The sequence below is a fragment of the Streptopelia decaocto genome (genome assembly GCF_964273445.1).
Source record: "Streptopelia decaocto genome assembly, chromosome: 7".
In the NCBI taxonomy this organism is placed as follows: domain Eukaryota; kingdom Metazoa; phylum Chordata; class Aves; order Columbiformes; family Columbidae; genus Streptopelia; species Streptopelia decaocto.
This window is the reverse complement of record NC_138661.1, coordinates 13492679-13519019: the sequence shown is the minus strand read 5'-3', so window position 1 is coordinate 13519019 and position 26341 is coordinate 13492679. Positions and strand designations below refer to the sequence as shown.

Here is a 26341-nt window from a genome sequence, read left to right as displayed (position 1 = left end):
CAGACATTATCATGCGCAAGATCCCTTGAGGTAGTTTGCAGTTCTGTCTGGAAATATTCACCCTGAGTCTGTCTCATTCCTCATTCAAACCTTTTCATTGATTTGAGGGAGCTCAGCTTGGACTTACTGTTAGGACCAAACGTAGGTTCCTAAAATCTCAAGAGCTCTTCTATTATTTTTCTTTTAAATTGTTCGATCCAAACATCCATCAACTGACAAGTGTCTCTTTGTCCTGTTGTGCCTTGCACAAATGTAATATTTATGGCATGTACTTGTTGAACTGAAAAACAGCATTGATACCCACTTCCATTGCCTTTCCAGGAGCGGATTTCGGACACAGTCTAGAGATTAATGCCTTGGCTGATAGTGAGGAGCATTAACAATGGGACCAAGATAGGGTCATATTACATAAAAAGAGAAACACTAGCTGCAAAATCCACTACTATGCAGAAGAGAGAAGAGTACGTCTTGGATGAATTTATCAGTATTTTAAAGCTGGGCCATCAGAGATGAAGCCAGCTACATCACTTACAAACTGGAGTCTGCATTACAGTTAAATTAGCTGTGATCATGCACTAGTTGATTCACCAAAAATTTTAAAAGGAGGATAAATATTGTCTATAACCCCTGTTGCCAAAGAAAATGTAAGCAGTGTTATTTTCGGCTGCTTAGTCACCCAGAGGGAGCCACAGCACATGAGTCTTGCTGTGCTTTTGGCTTCTGGGAGTCAGCAGCTTTCCCCTTCAAGCCTGGGGCTGTGCATGCCTGGATCTTGAGGGAAAACAGGGATAAATGACAAGTTCACAGATGTTGCCTTGCTAGCATGAGGTGTGCAGTCTAAGCGTGTGCAGTATGGATCATGAACTTGCTGTTGGAAGAGAAAGTGTTTGGGGAAACTTTTACAAATGAGAAGACAAATATGCTGATATCTCTTCTTGTGCTCCAGTAAGGACGTGCAGTATTATGTGCAGACGGGCTAGGGAAATCACTGTCTTCATCAGTGGTAATGACATTTCATAACAAAGACAGATTGTGTCTACAGAGAAATATAAGAAAGGTGACTGCCAAGTAATATCAGTGGACATATTAGGAAAATAGTATTTTGTTACAAAAAAAAATAATAACATTAAAATCTGGTTACATGGTTTGTCTAAACTGAGGAGACTAAATATTCTGTAGCAATCACAACCCAAAGGATTTATTTATTATTCCCCAGTTATCCTACTGCAACTTAAATACCTCACAAAAAGATCCTTAGAGGCAAAATTTAAAACCAGCCATATTTTATTTGTTACCAGCGAGTCCCTGAATCAAAAGATAAAATATGTCAAACATGAGATCCCGTTAGAAGAAAAAAAGAAAGAAAGAAAAAAAGAAGGAAAGAATGATTGATCACAGTATCCCAGATTCATTCCCTCCAACCAGAGCCGGTGTCCATGGGCACACAAAGTAGTGAGTGATGGTTTCAATCCTGCAAAGGCCTGGCTCAGCCGTACATAGCTGGAAGGGTGCCACAGAGAAAAAGCAGGTTTTGGCTCCTCTGTATTTGGGGCTCATGTTGGTAACCTCAATATACACTCGTCACCCTGCCTTCTCAGCTAAACCACCTCTGATTTGTCTGCCCTTCATGCTGGAGCAGACACAAAGAAGCGCATAGTGCAACTGAAGAAGCACCTTATTCCCTCATTGTTCCTAGAGGTTGTTAGTGATGGGTAGAGCTTGCTTATAAAAAACAGGATAGTTGCAGAAATACAGTGGTACTGTAACATGCAATAAAAAATCCAACAGCTCTAAACAGACACCATTTCAGGTTCAAAATGCCTATCAATAAACTTAGTTATACATTCATAAACACTCATTTGCACTACAAAGATGTCACCAAAGGGCCCAATTTCACCTTCTCCAAATCCACAGCAACTTGCAGGACTGTGATTTAAATCCTGGTCATCACCCTGAATGTGTTTGTTTGGGGGATGGGGAGTTAAATCACATGAAGCCTTCTTTCTCTCATGGAATTAGCTTGAGAAGTTATTCAGTACAATTATTTATTACTTGCATAAATCAGAGCAAGGCAAAGAGGTCTGCCCGTGAAGTTTAATGGCATGTTCCTGTTTCTGTTGTTGTTCCAACATATGCAACCCAAGAAAGGGATGATTCCTTGGTTTTGTTTTTTAGGTTTTGCTGGGGTTTATTTTGTTTTTGTTTAGTTTAGTTTCTTTTGTAATGTTATATGTTCCCAGGGAAATAATAAATAGTGATTTATTTGTGAAATCCCTAGAGCGGGAGGAAGTCATACTTGGGTCTTGCTGCCATGGAGGGAGAGAAATAAACTGTCCTAATATATCTGGCTAAAGAAGCTATAACCTATAGGAAAACAGACTGAGCAAGACTGGAGAGATGTATACAGACTGGTAGGGGAGATTCTGAGCCAGAGAACAGACTGGGTACTCCCCTCCGGGAAATGAATCACCGAGGGCATAACTGGCTATTTTTAGCAGGAATGCCTACATTTCTTTTGCCTTTTACTTTGAGAAAACTGTGAAGCACTATCTAGGAGCCACTAAAAATCCATACAGAGCAATGCTGGGCTTCCTGTATGGGTGGGCAGAGCTCCGAGTAGGGCCCACAGACACACAGGTAACTATATATATGTGCATGTGTCCATGCAAAAGTAGTTAATTCTCCCAACATATGTCCTCCTGTGGTGGATAGAATGTAGAACGGGGTGCTTGGGCACCCTTTGTGCTGCCACCCTCCTGCTCCTGCACTTGCCCTCAGCTCCCCTTCAGGGATCAGGGAGATTGCATCTGCTGACATCCTAATCATTGCTCTGGGTAAAATCCTTTGACTTCAGCTCTGGGAATCATGATTTAATCCAATAATTTAGCCCAATAATGGAAACCAGTGGGTAACACAATATTTATTTTTATCATTATATTCACCATTTGGGAGTAACGGGCTGCAAACCCCGTATGATTTGTGGCAGGACATTCCATTAACACACCTATAAAAAAAGCAAAGATGTCTCCATTGACAGCACTTAACAATTTTCTCTATTACTTTGATGACTATCCACTTTGAACGGAGAGTGCTTTTCCGCGCCATTGAAGCATAGCTAGTATATAACCTCCGAGCACTCAGAAACGCTGAGATGCTACAAAAAGCAACACTTAAGTGAGCGCATCCGCTCTTTGGCAGGTGCTGCTCAGCTCGCTGCCCGCCGTCCTGCTGCATCACCCACAAACTGTGACAAAACGTGCCCCGTGGCATCGAGAGCGGGACAGAGCTATTTCATCTGCCTTCCAGTTTTGCATGATTACCAAGTGGATTTTACATTCCATTCATTGTACGAAATTGGTAATAAAATCTAGGCAGGTCTAAGCTTGTTTCATAAGCTTTTATTGGGTAGCAGAAATAGTGTGTACTCGTCTGGCGGCAGGGGGGACATGGAGGCTGTAAACTGAGACACTGATGTTCAAATCCAGCAGATCAGCATAAAGCCCTCAGGATATTATTCTTGCTGCAATTACAAGTAACAGCTATCAGGAAAAGAAAGGTTAAGAGGCTGCCATGTAGTGAATAGAAATATTTCTCTTCAGTCGTTTGTATGAATACTGCAGACAAGGATAAATATTTGTTTCTGTAGAGCTCTCAGTGACAAATTGGTCTCTATTGATCATTGATAAATTGACCTCCAGCCTCTGGCAATCCTCTGGCTTTTCCTTATGGGAGGCACTGGTGGGTCATCCGTGTGGTCATTTTAAGCTGCGTACAGAAAAAAAGATCCTGATTTAAGAGTCTCCTTTTGTGACCTTTGCTTATATTCATAAATGTTTCTCACACAAACAGCCCTAGTGATGTGGACACTAATAGGTAGATGGTAGAGATATTTCCCTATGACTGTTAGAGACTGGAGATGAGAAACAAAAGCTCCTTTCTGAGAGCTTCCCATCCATCTCAAATGCTCTGACTCGCTTTACCTCATGTGAGGCTGACTGATTAGAAAAACCAACACTGCCATCTTTTTACCACGTTTACAGGATCACAGCCTTAGGATACACAAAGCATTACTCATTTCAGCTGATCCCATTAATGCTGAAGACACAGGCTTGTACTTACTCTGTACAAGCTGTAGAAAAGGCTTCTGTGTGAGAGGATTATGGCTACAGTTCAGATGCCCAACATTTCCTAGTAGAAGAATTTTACAATGAAACAACAGCATAATTAAGAGCTTGCAATGCATTAGCATCTGCTTTATTTCTTCTGTTAGAATCTCCCTAATTTTTTTTTTGTATGTGTGTGTGTAAGGCTATGAAGAAACTCAAAACCAATCGTTGCTGTTCTTGATTTTTATGAAACTAGTTACTTAGGAAATAGAGAAAAAATCTCAGGCGAAGTTGAACAACATAAACTATTAATGCAAAATGGCAATGCAATACCATGTCAATGTGAGCTGAAAGCTGAGCAGATTTCTGTTTGCCAACAGGTGCCTCTCTGAGCTTGCTTGTATGCAAACACAAACTCAGTCTGGCATAAATTATATGAACTATGTTATCTCACATCAAAATATTTTCCCAGCTCTGTGTGTTTCCAAACATATCTAATTTATGCATTTCTGAGTATATTATGTGTGTTGCTCACAGCTGAAGCAGGTGTATTAGCTCTTCTCCTGTTTAGACCAAAGATGTTGTTGGATATGTCAATGGATAGAAAAAATACTTCTCCAGGTGGTCTCAGGTGTGAAAAACAAATGGTTTGACAAGTCCACACAAGGCATCCAACACAAGCCCTTCAAATTACAAATTATTTTATTGCAGGAGGTATACTCTCCCTTTCCACTGACCTTGCTATCCTAAGCGGGTTCTTATGACATCACCTTAATGCTGTGGCTTAAAAACAGCTTAATTAATTTAGTGTCTATGCATTGCTGTCTGCTGCCATTGTAACCTTCACATAAATAAAAAGAAGACAAGGCACCCAGCTGCTGCTCATGCAGAGCCCTTTGAGTCCCGGACATAACCCAGCAGCTGCTCCGGGGGCATCGCTGAGGAACATGAAGTCCATCCCTGAGGAACCATCCCAGGCAGACCACAGTGGAGCACCAGAGTTCTGTGCAGGTCATTAGTTTCTTCCATTACTTAATTCCATATTGCTGTTGACATGAGGATTACCTTGTATTTTATAACAGCTGGGATTTTAGCTCCATCTACAAGGTAATTAATTTTCCTTAAGTGTGATGATGGCTCGGTGTTAAGTAGTAAGTAGTCAGGGTTATTGCAATGTTTTCTGTTGTCTGGATGTGATAGTGTAAGAGACCGTCTGTTTCTGTATTATCTGATTTTAAACACCACACTACGTCAAGAAACATTGTTCTGTCTCAGTGCTGAGCTCTGAAGAGCTTATAGACTTGTTTCTTTTCAAATATTACTTGTTCACAGTGAGTGTTTTTGTGTGATTTTAGAACAGAAAATAGCTTTCCTTTTCCTTCAGTACAGTCTGGTAAGTAGACAGGTGGCAGTAAAAAAAGGACTGTAAACCTAAAGCAAGCTATAATGCCATTAATGGTTTAAGTTACTTTATTAAGAAAGGATTTGTTGCTTACTAGCTTGAGATTATACATAACCGTAGTCTCAGTCAGTAAGGAAAATAAACCAAACAAGATAAACAATGAAAATACCTTATTTTAAATATATTTCATTTTCCTACATCTTAGACTTGTCGATCTTTTTATGTTACTCATTAACTAACAGTAGAAATCCTCATCTTGAGATCTAGTCAAGAAAATCTGGGATTGGAGTTCCTGCAGACAGTAATCTATGTAGATTAAATAGCTGTATTGTCTTTCTCCCTGCATTGTAGAGCTTGGCAGCATACCTCGAAACCAAAACCAGATTTAAGAGAAGAAGGTGTTGCATTTCTACTCCACCCCAGAAAAAACAGCTCTCCTGTATCAGGGCACAGAACCCAGTGTTTGCACAGGGCAGTGACTTTGTGGTCTGCAGGTGTGACCCCGGCAGGTGCCATCAGCCACTGCTGTGTGCTGGTGGTGCCCTCGGCAGCGCTTCCATTCGCAGTGCTCCATCCCACAGAGCTGCCTGAGTCTGGCAATTGGCATCACAGCAGCAAATTATATTCTCTGAGTTACACATATATCAATCCCAGGCTTTGCACAGCGAGAACGGGTTCAGAAACCCTTCTGACAGCCCCATCGCTGTATTAGATGGCATGTGACTCGTAACTGTGAGCAGTTGAGACAGCCCAGGCAGGAAGATGCTTTTGGAGCTGGCTGCTTTGTTCAGAGAGAGCTTTACAAAAATGTGGCACTTGGTCCTGTGAACCGGCTCATGGACGCTGACAATGGAGGAGCCACGGCACTTCCTCCCAGCAGAGCCAAGTGTAGGGCTGTGTCAGACACCCAGGAGCTGTTAGAAAGGCAGAAGTACAGTGAGATCTCTGAAGCTATTCAAAGCTATCTGGCTGGGAGGTCGACCGACAGGGTTTGTGGAAGAGCAGGTATTTTTCCTTTCTAACAAAATTCTTTGAGAAGATCCCAGGTCATGTATTGCCTGCAGTCTATAATAGATGGAACAAGGAAATCATCCTCATGAGCTCTTCTTTGCTCAAAATAGGCAAGAGCGCTATTTGTTGATAAATTACACTACTTTTAATTGTACTATTGGAGTTCACATTGCCCAGAATGTGGAGGAAGGGAACTCCAGTCCTGCTGGGCACCCAGGAGAGGTGGGGATGGCGGCTTTTGGTGGGTGCCATGAAGCAGTGCATGGAACAGTCTTGCTGGTCACCTCCTGCTTGAGTTCTGGTATTGGCATCAAGCTGTGTGGGTGCTTGGGCACTGTTCTGGCTTTTACCACACACTGATGTTCCCCCCCAGGCCGTGTCAACCTCAAGATGTTTTTCCATCTCCTTTAATCGGATTAACCAGCTGCTCATGCTCTTGGGACACTGGCTCTGTGGGAGGTACTTCAGACCTTGGTCTGTCTCGCCTTCATATTTACCCCTTTGACAGCTGTGTGCTTGGAGCAAGCTTGACTTGCCAGGACACCTGTATTCTGTTTTTTGAGAGAGGGGTCCTTTTAACCCTCTTGGACATGGTGGTCTGCACCTGTGATTCCCCCAGATGAGGCTTGAGGTGATACTTTTCGCAGGGACGTGGTAGGGGGTAGACCTGTACCATCTGCTTTGGACTGGTATCAACTCACAAAACATTCAAAGGCATGCTTGCTGGTAGAAGTGAGGCTTTTTATAGCCCTCAGGGTGTTATTTGGAACTGAAGGATGATAGCAAGGGATCGAGTTGGTACCTCTGAAGAGGGCGAGCTGCCACCACAGCTGGAGCTCTCACATCTTAGCAAGGACACGGTGAGGAGCTAATTTGCTGTAAATATGGAGCAAAATGAGTATGTAAACATTACCACAAAGATTTCAGACACTTACATGGAGTCCGTTCTCTCATTCTGAGTGTAAGATGACATATCTCTGTAATGTAAGCCAGCTTTGTCATTTGTGTCCACAATCCATATGTAGCACTAACTGTGTATGCAAACCAATGAATAAATGTTTCCATGATTGTGTTTGCAGTCTGAAAAAAAGAACCCAGGAAACCTCTAAAGACCACCCAATATATCCAAACTAGAATATAAAAGGCTTTTCCATAAATAAATGCATTTCAGGATGCCTGTTACTCTGTTCTGAAAACAGAAACAGAGTTAATTGCCAATGAAATCAGTGGCTGTAACAATCAGATGATCAGCAAACAGCTAACACAGTGTTCACAGGACAAAGTCTGCCCTTCACTGGGCTCCACAGTGCCTTGAAGCAGTTGCCATTTTTCTTACTGTTTTTCTCCAAGATCTTTCAGCTTTACTGCAACTGGACTTGTGAAGCAGTAATTACTATGAATATGCATATATTGTCCCTCATAAATAATTTCTGACACACATGTTTTAAGCAGGGCAATGAAGATATATGAACTAGACAGGCTGTAATTGCTTGTGGGGAGTCATTTTTTGCAAAGTAACTTGGATTTGAATGTCAGGTATTTTTACTGTGGTATTCACTACAGCACTAAAGTATTGATTTTGTCCCCCTGAACACTAATTTTTAATAGAAGTTTACTTGCATGGAGCTAATACCTGTGATCTTGTGCTGGTTGCTATATGGTTTCTACAACAAACATTAGCTGCAGAAGATAAGGTACCTGTACCCAGCTCCTACCCTGGGCATACTAGAGATGAAAGCATGAAATGGTTTACATTTATGACACTTATTTTGCATAGCTTTTGCACAGTTTTACATTTACTGTCTAGTTTTACATAGCCTTGCAGTTGCAGCACTGTGCTACAGGCATACTTGCACATTAGAAAGGCTGGATAAATGGTGACATGGTCACTACCCATTTTCTCTAATTACTAATAAGAAAGCTGATATAGTTTTTAAAAGGAAAATAGTATTAAGCTAGCTAGTCTACTGAAATAGTCAGAATTTTCTTCTTGCCTAGAAACTGTATTATTTTTATCATTTCTTCCTCTAACAGTCATAAAATACAGTTGTCAGAAGCAAGCAGTGAGACAAACATTTTCATTTAACAGTCTGAAAGGCCTTCTGGAAACATAGGCCTGTATTGAAGCATTTCTCAGAATATTTCTTTAGATCCATCTGTCAAAGGAAGATACTAAAATTGACATTCTTTTGTCTTTTTGTATATAAGGGCCTTATTTGACAGTTTTTTCCTAACTGCATTTCTTGTTTTCATTGCTCTTCTAAAACATAGATGATACTACATAGGAACACTCCTTGGTACGTTTATTTACTATTTTTGGCTGATGAAATTTTCTCATCTCAATTTCTAGGCTTGTGAGCATTGCTATTTAGAAGTACCTACTCCTAACTATTGATGCTCACATATTATCGGCACTGTCCGCCTGACTCTATCTTCTATGTTTAAGTCACCCTGCCAAAATTCAAGTTGCTTTCACATTCTGGATAGGTTCTTACTCCATGTCTCTTTTTAGCATCCTTCATTTGTGTACGGACTCAGCAGAGTGTCATTCCATTCCTAAAAAGTGCTCAGTTGACGGTGGTGGGAAGGAGGCTGGAAAGCCCAGCCTTGCAAAGCCTTGCTTCTCTCCTGCAGCACAAAGGAGCATCATGACATCCTCCCTCCTGAATGGATCCATAGTATCAGCCTGAGCACGTCACCTCGTTTGAACTCCTACATTATATAAAACAAGGAAAGAAATCTTAATTTATCTGAGAACATCCCCATGAAAGGAGTTTTAAGTCATTTCACTGATTATGAAATCTCAGCTGTGAAACTCTCATTCAGGCAGAACTATTGATAGGAAGATCCTTATTATAGCTAGAATATTTTTTTCTCCTAATAACAATGAAAAAGCCACTATGTATTACTACATTTTGAATGAGGTCTTCTATGCAGTAGGGTTTTAATGGTCCCACTATTGCCAAGTTTTGCTTTCAAAATCCCAGTGGAACATTTTAACCAGGCCTATTTGGTAATGCACACAACTATTGGGCACAAATTCACTAACTTCTATTCAGTGTCCTCACACTAGACCTTGCCAATGACACAGATGTTCTTTTTCTAGAAATTTCATCAACCATAGTTTGGAAGCCATAGTTTTCGTTGTTCAGTTCATCTCTACTTGTATGCATTTTTTTATAGTTCATCATTACTCTTTAACAAAAAACTTTCTATTTAACTTCTCTTTAAAATAAAATTCCTGAGCCAAATGGAGGAAACATTGTTCTCTGCTGTGGGCCAGTTCTGACCCTTTTATAAGCATCAGGAGCATCTTCAGTATTTAAGATGGGAAATTTTGTATTGCCCAACCAATGAGAAAGGAAATACTTTTTACAGATCTCAGAATGTCAGTTTTACAGATATTGCAGTGCTTCCTAATACTTATTTCCAATGGGATCGTTCACATTTTGTCAGGCCAAACGTGCACATTTTAAAGTTTATGACTCTTTCAAGTGCTACTTTTCATAAAGCCATTTCTTATTTCCAAAGATTTTAAGACCCCAAGACTATAGTGAATACATTTGACTCCAAATCAGCTTCATGGCAGTCTTGCCCTAACAAAAAAACATAAACTCAATCAATGACTGAAATCCAGGCTGACTCTCCATCCAGTCCTCAAATAAACAATTGCTGTAGTCTCACTTGGGATGGGAGCCTGAGGGCACATCAGAGCTGCTGTCACTATTGAAGGCTCCTCCTGTAAATCCTCTGCCAAGGAGTGGCCAATTCATCTGTTTTAGTGAATCCTTTGGTCATTCCTGCTCTATTGTCTTTCTTTCAGTGTTGCTTAAGAAACAGTCTTGAACTAACCAGGAGATTAATGACATCACCTAATTGGTTTTACCAGCCTTAGAGATGATGGGCCAAATTAATCCCTGTTAGAGCTCCATTAATCTTTATGGATTTACACCCAAGATTAATTTGTCCCCACGATACTAATCACTTGCTGTGTGGTCTGTGGAAAATCACTTAACTTTGTGTGTTGATTTTCCATCTCAGCTGGAAAACACGGGCAATAACTCTGAGTTCAGTGAAGACAAATGCTCCAAACACTCCTAGGATTGGTTACGATGAAAGATATTTTTTAATAAAATGCATGGTTTATTTCTGAATGTTAGTTTCAGTTTGCACTTGTTTTCTCACTTCTTAGTGAAGCTTGGATAGAAACATTTCCCCGTGGGGGTTCGGATATGCCTCGTATTTATACCGTGTAAAGTCTCGGCAGCATAGAGCTTGGTGGGAATTTATGTGCTGATGATCCCAGGCCCAGGGTGTCACACCTCAGGTTTTACGGAAGCCACACACACACACCCAGAGGCAGAATTTGGCCTTTCTCATTTCTGCTTTGTTTAGGCCAATTTCTACAGCTGTTCCCCAGTGAGAATCTGACTGAAGATAGCAGGAATTTTGCTTAAGTAAGGATTACAGGATTAATCCCTCTATCTCTACTCATGTTTATTTTGGCAGTCATTTAGATCAGAGATCTCCGGAGCTCCTTAGCTCAGGTTCTCTCCATTCTGCTCACAGATACACATCTAAACACGCCTCTCACGGATTAAAGTAGCAATTGCATTTACCAAGAGGCTTCTATATTTGCAGAAAAATGTTCTGGTAATGCCACCAATTAAATACAACTGAGACTTCACACAGATAATGGAAAAGAATCTGCTGATAAGGATTGCAGCAATTTATTTTAGTGGGGACCCATGCTAGAGGTGAATAACAAGCAATCCATCAGTTAGATGACACAAGGTACACTTGACTTTTATAGCTCGTTCCCTTTTATTAACCCCAGGCACTATTACTTGGCCAGAAACTATATATGTTGAAATCTGTTCTTCTCTAGTTATGCATATTTAATGTGTTCAATTGCCTAAATTAGCAAATATATGTATAAGAAAGAAGTTAAAGGATCAGTTGTGGTAGTCTTTTCTAGTAGGAAATTATACAATAAGATTCAATGATCTCTGAAAAAAAGATGTGGTGTGTTCAGTAAAGAAATAATGATAGGGTTTGACATTTTTCTGGAACAGCGTCTTTGAGCAATTTACAAATTGCTATGTAAGAGCAAGCATTTTTAAGCTATACGTTTCTTTTACAGCCAGTATTAGTTATTTCTTCTTAATTCTAGAAATATAAAAACTGTTTTACCTGCTTACTGGAATACCAACAGACATGCTAAATATACACTGAAATCATCGTCAATTATTTATTTGAGTTAGCAAGGAAAAACATTTTTAAAGTTTAATGAAGCCAGCAGTGATACACAGTTTCATGTTGCTGAGCAACAATACCGGTGGACAGTATTTTTAAGGTAAAAGAATATAGCATAATCATGTTGATGCCTCAGGGCTCCGTTGTACCTCCCATAGTAAAACTCGGGGGAGCAGGATCAAAGGGCGCAGCGGACTGCTGCAGATCGCTGAATTTCTCATGAAGAAGGAGCAGCTTGCAGGTCAGCAGGGGAAGCTTGGGGACAGCCCCCAAACTTCACACATCCCAGAAACCCATGGGGAAGGAAGCTCTCACCTCCTTCAGGGCAGAAACGATTGAAGATTTTGAGTAAATTGAAGAGGAAGCTTGAGAAGGACGGGGGGTGGGAAAGAAAGATACAGAGAGCATAGTTAATCTGGTGCTTCTTGGAGTTCAATGATAAAGAGACGTTAAGCGAAGTAGAAGGCAGAACATAAATTTGATTAAAAGAAAAGCTTTTGCACAATGCATAATCGATCTGAGGAACTGACCATGTCAGAGTGCTACTGAGGCCAAATGCATAAAGAGTTTGGAGAATGACTAGTGCTAATACAGGCCATGCAATCATCATTAGCTGCATGAGGTAGATGCTTTTTAGACCTGGAAAAAAATAGTGTGTGTATTTTTATATATATATATATATACATATATATATATATATACATATATATATATATATATATTCATGCTTCCTGGAACTAAATAACTAGATAGCAAAACTGGGGAGAAAATTCCTCTGAGGACAAGCTATTTTATAAACGGCTGTTGTGTGGCACACTGAAGCCCACATGGCACGGGGCCAGCCAGAGGACAGGTGTGGGTTAGCCTGGTCATTCTTCCCTGTGGGATGCTCTGTAGGGATGTGTCCCTGCAGGATGGCTCTTGCCTCAGGCTGCTTGCTTTCTGTTTGGATCAAACCCCAATTCAATGGGACCATGGTCAGTGAGATGGGAGACTTCATACAGGGGCTCCCACAAGCCTCCATATCTTCACAAGTGAAAGGAGAGGGCTTCTCACTTGGAAAGGCCACGGAAGTCACATGCTGACTTGGCTGGGTCTGTCCAAACATCTCCCTCACCGATAAACACTGTTCCAGCCACACAGCGACCTGTGGGGAAAGGCACAGGGCTGGAAGGAGTCGAGCAAAGCATCATCGTTTCCTTCACCGCCAGCTTCTGTTTCCCCCTGATAATAGAGGGGCTGAAAACATGCAGCACCCTGGCTCATTATTTATTATCCGCATTCCCCAATACACACACCAGTGCAAAGCAGTACCAGGTTATCTTGCTCGATTTGTGCATACATTTGAAAAGTGTACTCTGTGCCTACTGGGAGTTATGTTTTTGAATGTTTCTTTTTCTGTACTCTCTGAGTCATATTCCCATCATTCCTATACCTCACAATATTTTCTCATTGCCATAGTGACTGCCTGTGATGAAGGCACAGCCAAATAACTTCAGTTTTTTTTCTGAACCCAAATTGCCTACTAGACTGGACCTGTGCTTGAGTTTGTCTTACATCGAACAGGCAGTATGAACTGAACAGTGCTTTTTATTTTTAAGAGAATCATAGTTACTTTCTAACACAGAGGTGACATTGTCACCTGTCTGATCTAAAAGTCCTCCCACCAAATCATCCCAGTCGGTCTGATCCTGAATCTGAGTAGTTCTGACTCTGTACGTCGGCAGTGATTCCACACCTGAATACTCACAGAGCAGCTAAATGAATTGGATTGCAATAGTAAAGCATGGGTTGCTCACTTGCACTTGTGTGTGCCTCTCCCCTTCAGCTGAATTCTTTAAACTTAGAAAGAGTTTGGATCAAATCGGTGTTTCGGAACACCTCCCTTTGCTGGGCACAGATCCAGATGTTGCAGCTGTCTCAAATGTCACACTATTCCATCTAAGCAGAGCGGTAAACCTGAGTTTCATAACTGTGAAGACACAATTTTAAACTTTGTTGTTTAGGTTCTGGAATATAGAAAAGATTAATAGACTTTATTAATTTAAATTTATATCTCAGCTAATGCAAAAGCCACATTTCTCTTGTAGAAATTACTTTTGTTAGCACTGCGAAGGGCAAGTAGAGAAAACACAATCTAGCCTTCAAGGTTAATGATCATTTTCAATGCATGTTTAGGAGATTGTGTCACTAAGAAATAAATCATATTAGATTATCACCGTTTTATGAGGGAAAGGGAGGACGGTTTGTACAGAATGCCTTTATGTGTAGGTGCCTGTGAATGCAGAGAAAAGAGATGCATAAATGCCTTTCATCTCATACAAGGGAATAATATAAACAGACCCAAACATTCGATTCTGTCCCTAGGGGCACTTTGTGATATGAAGACAAATACAGGCTGAGTTCACTTTAAAATATTTTCAGATGTGCTGATTACAGATGCTCACGAGCATCAAACCCAGAGAGAGCTCTCCTTTCCATAGGTGTGTGTCCGTGTTTGCCTGCTAAATAGCAATGAAATGCTTTTAACTGAAAGCAAATACTGCAGTCAGTGTGAATAGCCTTTTAACTTCATCAGCTTGTCTATATGAGCATTACAGGAGTAGATCCAAAAATTGGGAACATAGTAGGGAAATGAAATCCCAGACATCCCATGTATGGTTTTGGAAGGACACAGTGAGGACACCTCAGTCTTAATGCCTACTCAGACTTGTAGTCTTTCACTATTGCAACTGCGATAGTGATTTTTTTTTTACCAAGTTTTTACTCTACTTTGTTTCTTCTCATAAGAGGAAAAGGGACATTAGCTCATTTTCTAGTGAGCACTAGTGGACTGTGATTGTTTTGTGTTGACCTGACCTGACATGCACCAGGGACTGTGAGAAGAAAGGCTGATTTTCCATCACCAGCCCCCAGAACAGCAGCACCGTACACGTGAGTCCTCAGAAAAGTGACTTCATTTTTTTGTATATCAATTGATTTTCTGGTATGACATTATCTACAGTACTTTCTTCATCAACTGCCCTTAGGGGTAGGATGACTATATTGCCAATGACCTAAATGGGGGCAAGATTTGATCTCCTCAGAACAGAGGAATGGAACAATGCCCTAATCTTTATTATTTCAGTTTAGTAGAAACTGAGAGAGATTTTGTAAGTAAAGTGGGATTATTAGAGGCACTCCAGCCAGTTACTTCTGAATCTCAAGTGAGAACATCAGCTAAATGCCCACGGAAGTGTGCCTGCAGCTACTGTTCCCCAGAACTCTTAATGGGCTGGACAATAGCTCGGTGAAGTGGATCTCAGGAAACCTAGGCTGGTAAAGACCTTGAGAGTTCATCTAGTCAGTCTGACCCAAGGCAGAACCAGATATTTCACATCAAATCGGACATACATTTGTCTAAAATAATCTTAGAGATATTCCATGGATGCTCTGTAACTGCACCAGGCAACTTAATCTCAGTGCTTTACTGCACTCACAGTTGGAAAGATTTTTTCTCTAATGTCTAACCTGAATAAGAATCTTTCTTAATACAATTTGAACCCCACTTAAACTGGACTTAATGCTCCAGCTGAAGTGGTATCAGTACTGAATAGAGTAGAAGGATTTCTTGATATATTTTCTGTATTATTTATCCATTCCAGTATGCTGCCTGCCTTTTCCACTCTGCATAACATAGCTGACGCAATGTTTGTTTTGTGGTCTATCCTCAGCCGAGCTATTTCCTAACCAGTTATTACCCACCTTCCAGCAGATAATATCTGTCTAAATGTAGTCCCTTGTACTGGTCCTTAGTATATTTTATCTTGCTTTTACAGATAGTTTCTTCAAGCTGCCAAGATCTTTTTAAAAATTTTAATCTGCTTACTGACTAGCATACTTGCAGAGCTCCCATGCTGTGACCTGCACATTTACTAAGCATGTCTTCTGCTTCCTTTTTCAGTCACTAATGAAAATGTGGAAAACTGTGCAGAATCATCTTTCATACATCCTTCCCTTTTGTGCCACTTTTTAAGTATAATTTCCTGAACAGCCTTATACCTGTTAGAACAGGTGTAGCAGGGTCAGCAAGGCTGTGTTTCCTCATATGCTTATGAGAGTGCCATGAGTGTGCAAAAGCCTTCCTGAAGTTGAGTTACATGACACCAACTGCCTTTCTCCTGTCCACAGCACAACACAGTCATAGAACGAAATAGATTGGTTTGACTGACTTTGTTCTTACAACTCACACTGAATGCTACTCACTTCCCCTTTATCTTTCAGGCACTTACAAATGGTTTGTTTAAAAGATCCTAGATTTTGGGGCAGGAATGGAATTTAACCAGAGTGATCAATAATCTCCTAGCTCCTTCTTTTTTCTCCATTTAAAAGATAGGCACCATGCTTTCCTACTTCTGATCATCTGACACTCTATACATCTAGTTACTCAGAGACAGTAACTACCCATCCTTCCATCAGTCTGCCCTTTAAGCACCATAGGATGAGGTTAACAAGTCTGGTGAATTTGAAAAAAATTATCTGAATACAGTGCAGCCATGAGATTAATCAAACAGCAGAACCGATTGATCCTAGTTACAATCATCTACTTGCTAGGTTAATTTTCCCCCATCCAGACTCCTGCAGACCCTCACAAATCACTGTGGCATTGGGATGCAGGAGACCAGCGAGGAGATGGGAATGGAGTGGAGCAGGGAGGGTGTAACAACATTTTTCAGCAACAGCACTGGCTTAACATGTTTGTTGAAATACAGCTTTAATGAAGATAGATACGAAAAACTCTTTAATCACTTGTACCATCCCCATGTCGTCAGTTGATTGTTGTCTCGCACCCCTGAGGGGTGGACCTGCACCCCCTCACCCTTATTGGCACACATTTGTGGAATTACATCTTGTTAACTCAGTGACCATGCTTGTATCTTATTTTGTGCTTTTGTCTTTCTGATTTTACCGCAACATACTTTTGCTGTTCATCTATATTTATCCTCAATATTTCGACCACTTTCCATATACTTTCTTCTGATGAGGTCAGAAAGGGGCTTGTGGTGAAACCAGGGACTTTATTACTACATTCTCTCTCCTTCATCTACACTGGAATAACTTGAGTTTCTGAGCTCCAAGGGAAAACATGCAGGGATGGAAAAACCCTGGGTTTCAGTCTTCACATGCCATATTTCCTAATTTCACATGGAAGGAAATGGTGAATGAATGACAGAACACTCTTCATCAGACAAATGGAAAAAGTACAAAATGCTAAATCTTATCAAGACTATCCTCTAATTGTATTGCACAAATACGATGTAACTCAAAGCAGTACATAGCCCATGGAGGACATGAGCAAGAGAGAAAAGGACATTTTTTCTGCAGTCCTCCAGCAGTTCTGATTTGCTCAGCAGAGCTGAATGTAAACAGATATTGTGCTCTGCTTCTAGTCTCTAATTGCATCATTTTCCACAAGTTCACATGTGTAACAGCTGAAAATCATGAGTCATATGTATTCTTTTCCAGCACAAAGTATTATTTATTCCTTATTCTTGGATGGCCACCACATGACATTTAAAATAGTGAAGTTGGCAAAATGTCCTTTTACCCAGTCTTATACAGGTTTTAGTTAAATCATCTTGCTGATATAAAATAAATGCCATCAACTTCTTTGAAATGCATTTTTTCTTAATTGGTCAAATTAATCTAAATTGCTTTTTTTTTTTTTTCCTGCTGAAATGATTGCTAAATAAGAAAATAGCTGCTGATATCTTGAAACAGAAAATGCCACAAAAAATGAGGAGATATTGTAGATGTTGAAATCCGAAAAATCTGGATCCAGAGTTTAGACTTTGCTGAACAACTGTTTAGCTGAATTAAGTCTCTGAGGAGCACTAGCCAGCCAGCTAAGTTATTTTTAATTATTTCTGTATGTAGCACCATTAAGCTATATAATACTTTTTCTAACAAATAAAAGGTAACGTATTCAAGACTTCAGCTGAAGCTGATAGTGCTCTGCGAGGTCACAACAGATGAAGACTTGGCCAGTGGCCTATTCTACCCATCCCTTGGTCTAGGGAGACTCATTCACCTTCATGTGGGCATATTTGTCTGAAGGGATGGTTTGGGGAAAAGATGCAAAATTCTTAATTGCAAGATTTCTCAGACATCTGCAAAATATGCCACAAGCTGGCTACAGCCAAAACATTCATTAAACATCTACCGATATGTAAAAGGGCTGTTTAAGAGGAAGAACGCCTTAGGGCAGCAAGACCCTGCATGACAGGGCTTCAGGCTGATGTTCAGAGCGAGATCCTGGCTTGGACTGAGCCATGGTCACGCACTGTCCCTTGGCAACCTCCGGCCCTTCATCAGCCAGTGCACGCGGCAGGGGTTTTATGTTCTTCATTCTTTAGTTCATGGCTGCATCTGCTTGTATAATTTATGGCACACAACACATATTTTTCTTTTGAGATTCACTCTAGTCTTTATTCCAGCATTATTCTGTCAGAAAGTGGAGGGACAAGGAGGGGTTATCAGGCATCAAAAAGTTGAAAAGAACTTATCTTCTTACCCTTTTTTTCTTGAATTATGACTGCACTAATGACAAAATCCTTTTAGTTTCCCTCCTTTCCCTTACCCGTAGCTCTGGTGTTCTCTTGCTTCTTTGAAAGCTTGAGAGAGAAACATCAGGTGGTGAAATACTTAAGAATCAGAAAGCGTTTGCTGCATCAGAAAGCGTTTTTAAAATTAGATGACTTGGTATCCAAAACAAATGTACGATTGTTCTTCATACTTGGATGGCTGGCAGCCAGGCGGCAGGGCCTGGACTATTTCTCAGGGCTCCATTCAGAGACTGTCATTATTGCCCCTGTTACTTTTTCCTCTGTCCAGGACTCTTGAATGCCACCATCAAAGCAAAGAATGCCACGCATGGCTTCCCCTGAGGAGGATTAGTAATACTACACCTTGCACTGGCTGGCAGAGGTGTTTTAAGAACAACCAGCATTCTTTCCCCAAAAGCCAAATATTTTATTACTGTATAGACCTGATCCTGCAATTTAAACCTCGATATTCCTGGGCAATTCAGTGAAAGCTTCTTTGGTTCGGCCACTTACATTGTTGCATTTTATGTCTGAAGTTTGATATGTTAAAAGATGAAAAACTGATTTTCTCTAAATTTCTGGATACACTTGTTGTGAATCTGCAGAAAGAAATCACTTTGAAAAAACACACATAACACAAAACTGCTTTGATCTCATTGTGGGCCTTGGGTGAGACCAGAACAAAAAAGTCTCTTCCATGCCAAATTCTCCTTCAAAGTAAATGAAACAGTTTAATCCAAAACAAAACTATAGTTACCCACAAAAGTCAAAGCTACAGTCCACGCTGGAAATCAGTTAATGTTGAAAACTGTAGGAAAAGATTATTCTTTATTGCTTTTTCTCAAGGCAGCCAAGTTTAGATTAGCTGATGATTTAACTGTTTTCTTCCATTCCCAGGTTGTGCCTTGGGATCTTGTACTGGGAAAGCAGGAACAGGCTGAAGCAGCAAAAGCAGAGGAGGGATGTAAGGTCTCGATGTAGGTGGTCTTGGGCTCCAGCAGATATCAAAGGAATCTGCGAGTGTAGTGGGCTGATTTTCCTGCGTATCCCTTGTAGGTCATCCTGCCTTCCAGCCTCTTGCTCCTGCACCCGCTTGGGAAAAGCTCATGGGAATTCAATGAGTTTGAAACAGTGGACTTTGTATTGTCCCCTGCAGAAATGACCCACACCATACAAATGGAATATTGTCTTTTTTCTTCCCCTACCTCTTTTGGTATTATTAATATTGTGTTTGATGAAAGATACAGGAGACATATAAGCAAAACATTAAGGTAGGTTAGTTGTGGTGGTAAATGAGCATGTGTGGTGGCAGGGGGTAAGATTAGAGGTGAACTCTGCAAGTGCTTTCTGTGACTTGTTTAGTAGAGCAAATTAGCTTTTCCAATAAACTCCTAACTAGAAGCAAGCATAACATATAAGATCACTAAAAGAAATGCAGTATTTTTTCCAATTACCTCTGCAGGCACTTGCCATAGTTAATTTTCCATATCTGGGCAAATTTCCAGTCACATAAATTACCCATTTTAGCTCTTATTGCAAATGTAGAAAGTGACATAAATAAGATTGGCTAGCCCCTTCTAACGTTAATATATTGAACGGATGTGGTGCTTCATTTTACACATACATTTTTATGTGTGCTTTATTATTTACATGGCTGACAGTAAATTCTCTTAGTATGCACCGGTTCCCATGAGATGCCCCTAATTATACTGGATCCTAAAGACAGTGAAACAGTGACATGGGAAGCTGGGAAATTATGAATGTCATGTCTGACAAGGCACACATTTAAACCACCATCCTACTGACCAAGGAATGTAAGAAATAGTGCTGTGGGTATCTGCAGAGGAGAGAGACTTCTCTCTCACAGTATAGCTGACATATATTCTTTGGACATATACCCTGGTTTCTGCTTCTGGGTTTTACACATTCTTGTAAATTGTTACAGTCAAATTAAAATGCTCATTCTAAACATTGAAAAGAACAACTGGTTTTGTACCATTTTGTTAAAAAATGGTAATTTTTGTCTACACCTTAAATGATCAGTTTGCTCTGCTGTTATTTAAGTTTTTAAGTTAATTTAAAGTTACTTAAGTTAATTTAAGTATTTTTTAAAACATATATCTACTCTATATTTTGTTCTAGTCTTTTTCTTCTGTGATCTAATTCACAAGGCACAGATTTATATTGTCGTGGCTTTGTATAAACCAGATATTAAATTCTAACAAAATATGACTTAAATATATGCACAAAATAGATCTCTAGAATATTTATTGTCATAGTAACATCTTTACAATCATACCACAAGAACTAAGAAAAAAAAGGTTATCTCAGTCACGTGCAGGAGGAGCGTCAATGCAGTGCTAGCCACACAAAAGCATCCCTTGTTCATACTCACTGAAAGCACTTCTCCACACCTACCTGCCTGAGGATTCAGTGGGTGCAAAATGTTCTTCCTACTGGGAGGGAATCCCCCGTGAGAAGTGATACAGACCTGTAGGAATGACCCTGCTGTGCCCTAGCTGAGGAACTGGTGAACCTGTGCCAAATCTGTTGCATTGGAAACCAGAGAAACAACGCTACCAGGAAGCAGGATTCATGCCCCTGAACACACAGGTCTCAGAGAGCTCTGCTGCTGGAAGCTTTCAGCCTCTGCGTAGGACTGAAGTCACCAAAAATAGGCTTGCAGAGCTGAGCTAGAAATTCAAACTTTAAGGGAGTAATTCTGAAGAGCGGATGGGTCATTTCTTTGGGTGATGTCATCCATCCTCACGCCTCTTCACATCAATCTCTCAGAGTATTAATATCTCAGAAATGCTGTTCCCATCAGCACAGATTGCACAGAAGGTGGAAAAGGCATTCATTCCTGCATATCTGTAGTGCATTTTTCTTCTCAACAGTTTAGTATCATAATGTTATATCTGTGGGTGTAACAAATCTGCAGCTGGCCATTACATACACTGAAGTGCATTGAACCCAGCTTGATGGAGGATCTCACAAAAATAAGGGTATTTCTACTGCAGGTGCTATGCTTGAATGCATTTCATGATAAACCGTAAAAGTAATACATTCAGTGTTTGTGGGCAGGATAGCCCTATAGCTAGTGCACTCAACTGGTAGTAATTCTGGTTTGATTCTGTCACTGACTTCCTGGCGTGACTTTGACTCTGTCATGTTTTCCCTCTCATTTTCCAAATAAGTAAAATAAAGACAACATTCAGCTCAAAAAGGTGGTGCAAGTCTGAAAGCATTACTGTTTGCTGAGCAGCCTCCCATCTTTGAATGGGAAGAGTCAGAGATGTGCAAAGCATTATTCTTTTCATCTTCAAAGCCTTCTCTTTGTATTTACAAATTAATCAATCTGCAAAGCAATATTTTTTTTCCCCTGGGCAGTATGATGAAGAATATTCTTATTAATTATGGGGAAAATTCCACAGTTCCAATATATGTCATTTGTAATAACATGATGTATACAGACATATTGCAACATATTTTCATTTGGATTGTAAAACATGCATACCTTTGATGGTTTCAACCCACATTTGTTATACTGTATTTTTAATGTGCTCAGACTGTGCTGGCATAATGGTGATCCTCCCCTCATACCCCATCTTTCCCACATGCATGAAGGATGCTTTGTAGTGACATTCATGAAGATCCCCGCTGTGGCTGAAATGCTGGAATCCTGCTATTTAGAATGAACGATTATTCCAGCAGTTGAAGTGTTTTCATAAAGGAGACTGGGCGGCAAGGCACTTCTTCCTTTCCTACAGCACAGTAGGAGAGGAAATCCTTATTTGAGCCTATGACAGGACCCTGACAGAGAATCCTACTAAAACACTTGGAGATAGTCTAGTGGTGAGGAAAAGCCACTTCTGAAGAATTAAGACAATTTATTCACTGCATGAAATTCTCTTAAAAAACCCCAAACAATCTCTGCTGCTGCTCACTGAAGAGAAAAGGCAAATTAAAAAAAAAAAAATCAAAAAAGAAAAAAAAAAAAAGAAAAAAAAAGAAAAAAAAAGAAAAAAAAAAGAAAAAAAGAAAAAAAAAAGAAAAAAAAAAAAAGAAAAAATCTGTCTAAATCAGGATTTCAGCAAATTTTAGGCAGCTAAATCCAAAACTTAACCCAGAGCCCCCCTCTGCTAAGTGCTGATCTCATCCTTAGTGCCTAAAGTCCAGGCACTGGCTCTTCCTTCACTCAGGCTCCTGCAGTGCTCAGCTGCCTGCTGCTGGTGATGCTGGTGATGCTGCTGCTGCTGCTGGTGATGCTGGTGATGCTGCTGCTGCTGGCGCTTGGTGCTAGTGCTGCTGGTGCTGCTGGTGCTGCTGGCGCTGGGCATCACGGCTGCCCAGCACCGGCCCTGGCTCCAGCCAAAGCACAGCATCTTTCAGCACTGACGCAGAGCATCACGTCAGTGAAACGAGGCCTGTGCTCTGACGCCAGCTTTGAGACCACCCAACTCCCAGTGCCTGTGGCGAATGGCTGGAAGAAGTGCCCATTTCATCTGTTTTTAATGAGGGATAGATTATTCAGGGAGAAGCACAGGCATGATGCCTTGTGTTTTGGACTGTAGGCCAGGGCCAGGCACCAAGTGTTGCAGTGCTTCGTTTTTTTAATGGGTGAAACTTCTGACTCACAGAGGAAAAGCAAAACTTGAACAAACATGCAATTTAAAACCTTCCAGGCTTGAGCAGAGACTGACTGCTTCATAAAGTAAGACTGTGAAATGGACTGTTACATCCCAAATGGAAACACAATGAGTACAGAGCTGAGCTCAGCTCCCTTTGATCACACTGCAGTAAACATGACATATCAAATCATTGCTAAAGAGCTTGAGGGACTCTTCGAAAGTTAGTCATGGTAAAGTAGATGCTATAATTATATCCACTGATAAATTTTAGTGAAACCAGCACATTTGCTGATAGTGACTCTTTGCCCAATGCCATCTGAATATGAGGAGAAACTTATTTACTTTGAGAGTGCCAGATCACAGGACCAGGCTGCCCTTCTCCTACTCAATGCCATTATATAATCAAAGAATACTTTGGGTTGGAAGGGACCTTCACAGGTCATCTAGTCCAACCCCCCTGCAATAAGCAGGGGCATCTTCAACCAGGTCAGGTTGCCCAGAGCCCTGTCCAGCCTGGCCTTGGACATTTCCAGGGATGGGACATCTACCATGTCCCTGGGCAACGAGCCAGTGTTTCACCATCCTCATTGTAAAAAATTTCTTCTTTCTAGCCTAAATCTCCCCTCTTTCAGCTTAAAACCATCCCATTCCCCAAAGAAGCCCACTGAAGGCAATGGCCTTCAGCACAGACCCAGATGTTGGGTACAAAGGATAGACTGTCCAAGCTACCGCCACATGGTGAAATCAGCCTGATGCCCTCAAATGACAGAGCCACAGAACTGACCCAGAAGAGAAAGTCTCTCTTCTAAAGTACTTCTGTACCAGTCAAGTGAAACATGCTGGTATTGGGCTTTTTCCTCTCAACACTATTGCTAAAGGTAAACAGTGCAAGGGATAAGGTTTATATAATCAGTGTCTGCTATTTTAGTGGACTTTAAGAGCATACTGTAAGTCAGATCTCTTTGTTTCATATTGACATAGTGACTGGGACAGCTCACTCTTGACTTGAGAGGATCATTTGCTATAATATATTATAATACTACACAATTCTAGACTGCTGAGAGTTATAAGCTACAATATTTCTGATATGAAAATCCTGCAAGTTATTTTTGGTATTTACTAGTAATGTAAAAGAAATAGAAATAAAAAGAGAAAAGGAATACATAAAACATCAAAATTATTTTACTATAGCCAATAACAGGGAGTGAAACAAGCTTTCTTTGTCCTAAAATTAGAGTATTAGTTCCTGAAAATTCAGCTAGGGATAGGTAAAAGATCTTTTGTTCTCATTTACCATTTGTATTACACTACTCAATACAAGTGAAACTTAAATCATCAGTTACAAAATACAGCTTTCAACATGTAACATCATACAGAGTTTCTGACACAGACAACAACACGTGTACACAAATGTACAGCAACAAATCCCCTCCAGATACATCAGTCCCACTATATTGCTCAGGATGCCACATTCCTGTCTGTATAATTTCCCATTTTCCAGTGCACTAGCTTGGGTCTGCACAAATGATTAAAGCTACAGTTTACTGAAAAGTGGACAATAGAAAGAAGTGTCTTCATTGTTTTGCTGTACCAGAAGAAATCCCAGACACACTGGTGCATCCTTCAGATCCATTGTCCCATTGTTCCCACAGCCAGACAGAATTTCTTTTTCATTTTGTGCCTTGTGGTGCAGTTTAGTGTAATAAGATTGTAACAGGTCTCAAAATCATTGCAATTAAATTATGAAACCGTTTTCCTTTCCTAACCCTTGCCCTCAGAACATAATAGCATCATAACAGCATCTAGAAACTGGAGGTGATATAATTTTCTGTCACATCACTGAGCTGATTTGCAGTGCGGTGAGCTGACAGGTTCCACTGACACCTTCACAACTAATTTTGGTGGGTATTCTATGATGCTGCGCTCAGATCAGGTTTAGAGTTGAGTCTCTGAGTGACTTTTAATCCTCACCCTCTGAAATGGAGACGTAAAAGTTATTGGGCATTTACTTCTCTCATCTTTGTAGCACTCTCACTGACAACACATTATTTTACTGCAGACATAATACATCTAGATAGCATAGATTTCATAGATTTATTTGCCAAAACTTGCACATCTGAAGCAGGTATAGGTTAAGCTAACATTGACATCTTATGGCCAGCACACTACTTCTGCTGACACTGTCTCTAGCTAGTGGAAAAACAGCATATTAAAACACTTCTCAACCTCAAAAAGAATAAAATGATCACAGCAATAATATTTTAAAATTAAGGAAATTCTTCACTGAAATTTGTATTAAAAATGGTCTTAATTTTTCTATTCTTGGAACCTGCCTGCTAAAAATCTTTTGCACATCTGTGTTCCTGCATGTACAACTTTTTAGAAAAGTCTTGGAAAAGTCTGATGGATTATGCATGAAAAGGTCATAAGAAAACCTAAAGGAACTGTTAATTTTAAAGACAAGAAAGAATCATGGCTCATTTAGAACATTAAGTTAATCTATTGTCTTTAGCATCTTTGAAGTCATTTTATCTTTCATGCCTTTTAAAAAATTTTAATATAATTAAGATACTATAAATTTCCATTATTTTATAGCCTGCAGCTATAAAACACAGTTGTTTTTGTCACATACAAGTTAAGCACTATCATGCTGGATAAGTACTTGTGTTGGAGATGACTTCAACTCTACCGATATTGGCACTGGCAATTCAGGAGGGAGCACTTTTCACTCCGCTTTAATATGGAACTGATATCTCTGCCTAATTTTATAGCATATTTTTGTGTTAGCACTACCATGGTTTAGTGGTTGGTGAAAAGACTCATATATACTGAACCCATGTCTGTAAGTGGATCCACATGATGGAACTGCCCTGCAAAAAGCTCCTTAAAGGACTGAGACCTGAAGATACACTTTGTTAAGTGCTCTGGCATTTTTCAAGATCAAAGGTGCTATCAATATGTAACGCACTATTTTTCTTGTGTCCCTTGAGGAGCTTGAAATAAAAATGCCTTTCAGTCACAGGACCTTTCAATATCCCTAGCACAGAAATTCAAGCTTGTAAGGTATGAAATAATTTTACAATATTACTAGCCACCGGTTTTGTACCACTACCATCACCTCACCATGACTGGCCATTTTAAACACATCTAGATAAAGAAAAATTTAAACTGGCTGAAATTATTTATTAACTTGGCTAGCTTGAGAAAAAGCAATAGAGAATAATCCTTTCCTACAGGTTTCAACATTACTTTGCACTAATTTCCAGCACGGACTGTAGCTCTTATTTTTGTGTGTAACTATAGTTTTGTTTTGAATTAAACTGTTTTATTTATTTTGGAACAGAATTTGGC

At 40.2% G+C, this 26341-nt stretch overlaps 1 protein-coding gene across 1 annotated transcript in view; it reads left to right on the top strand.

Moving 5' to 3' along the window:
* The window catches only part of EML1 (EMAP like 1), a 131246-nt gene that overhangs the window by 20917 nt on the left and 83988 nt on the right, over window positions 1–26341 (top strand). The window lies entirely within an intron of this gene.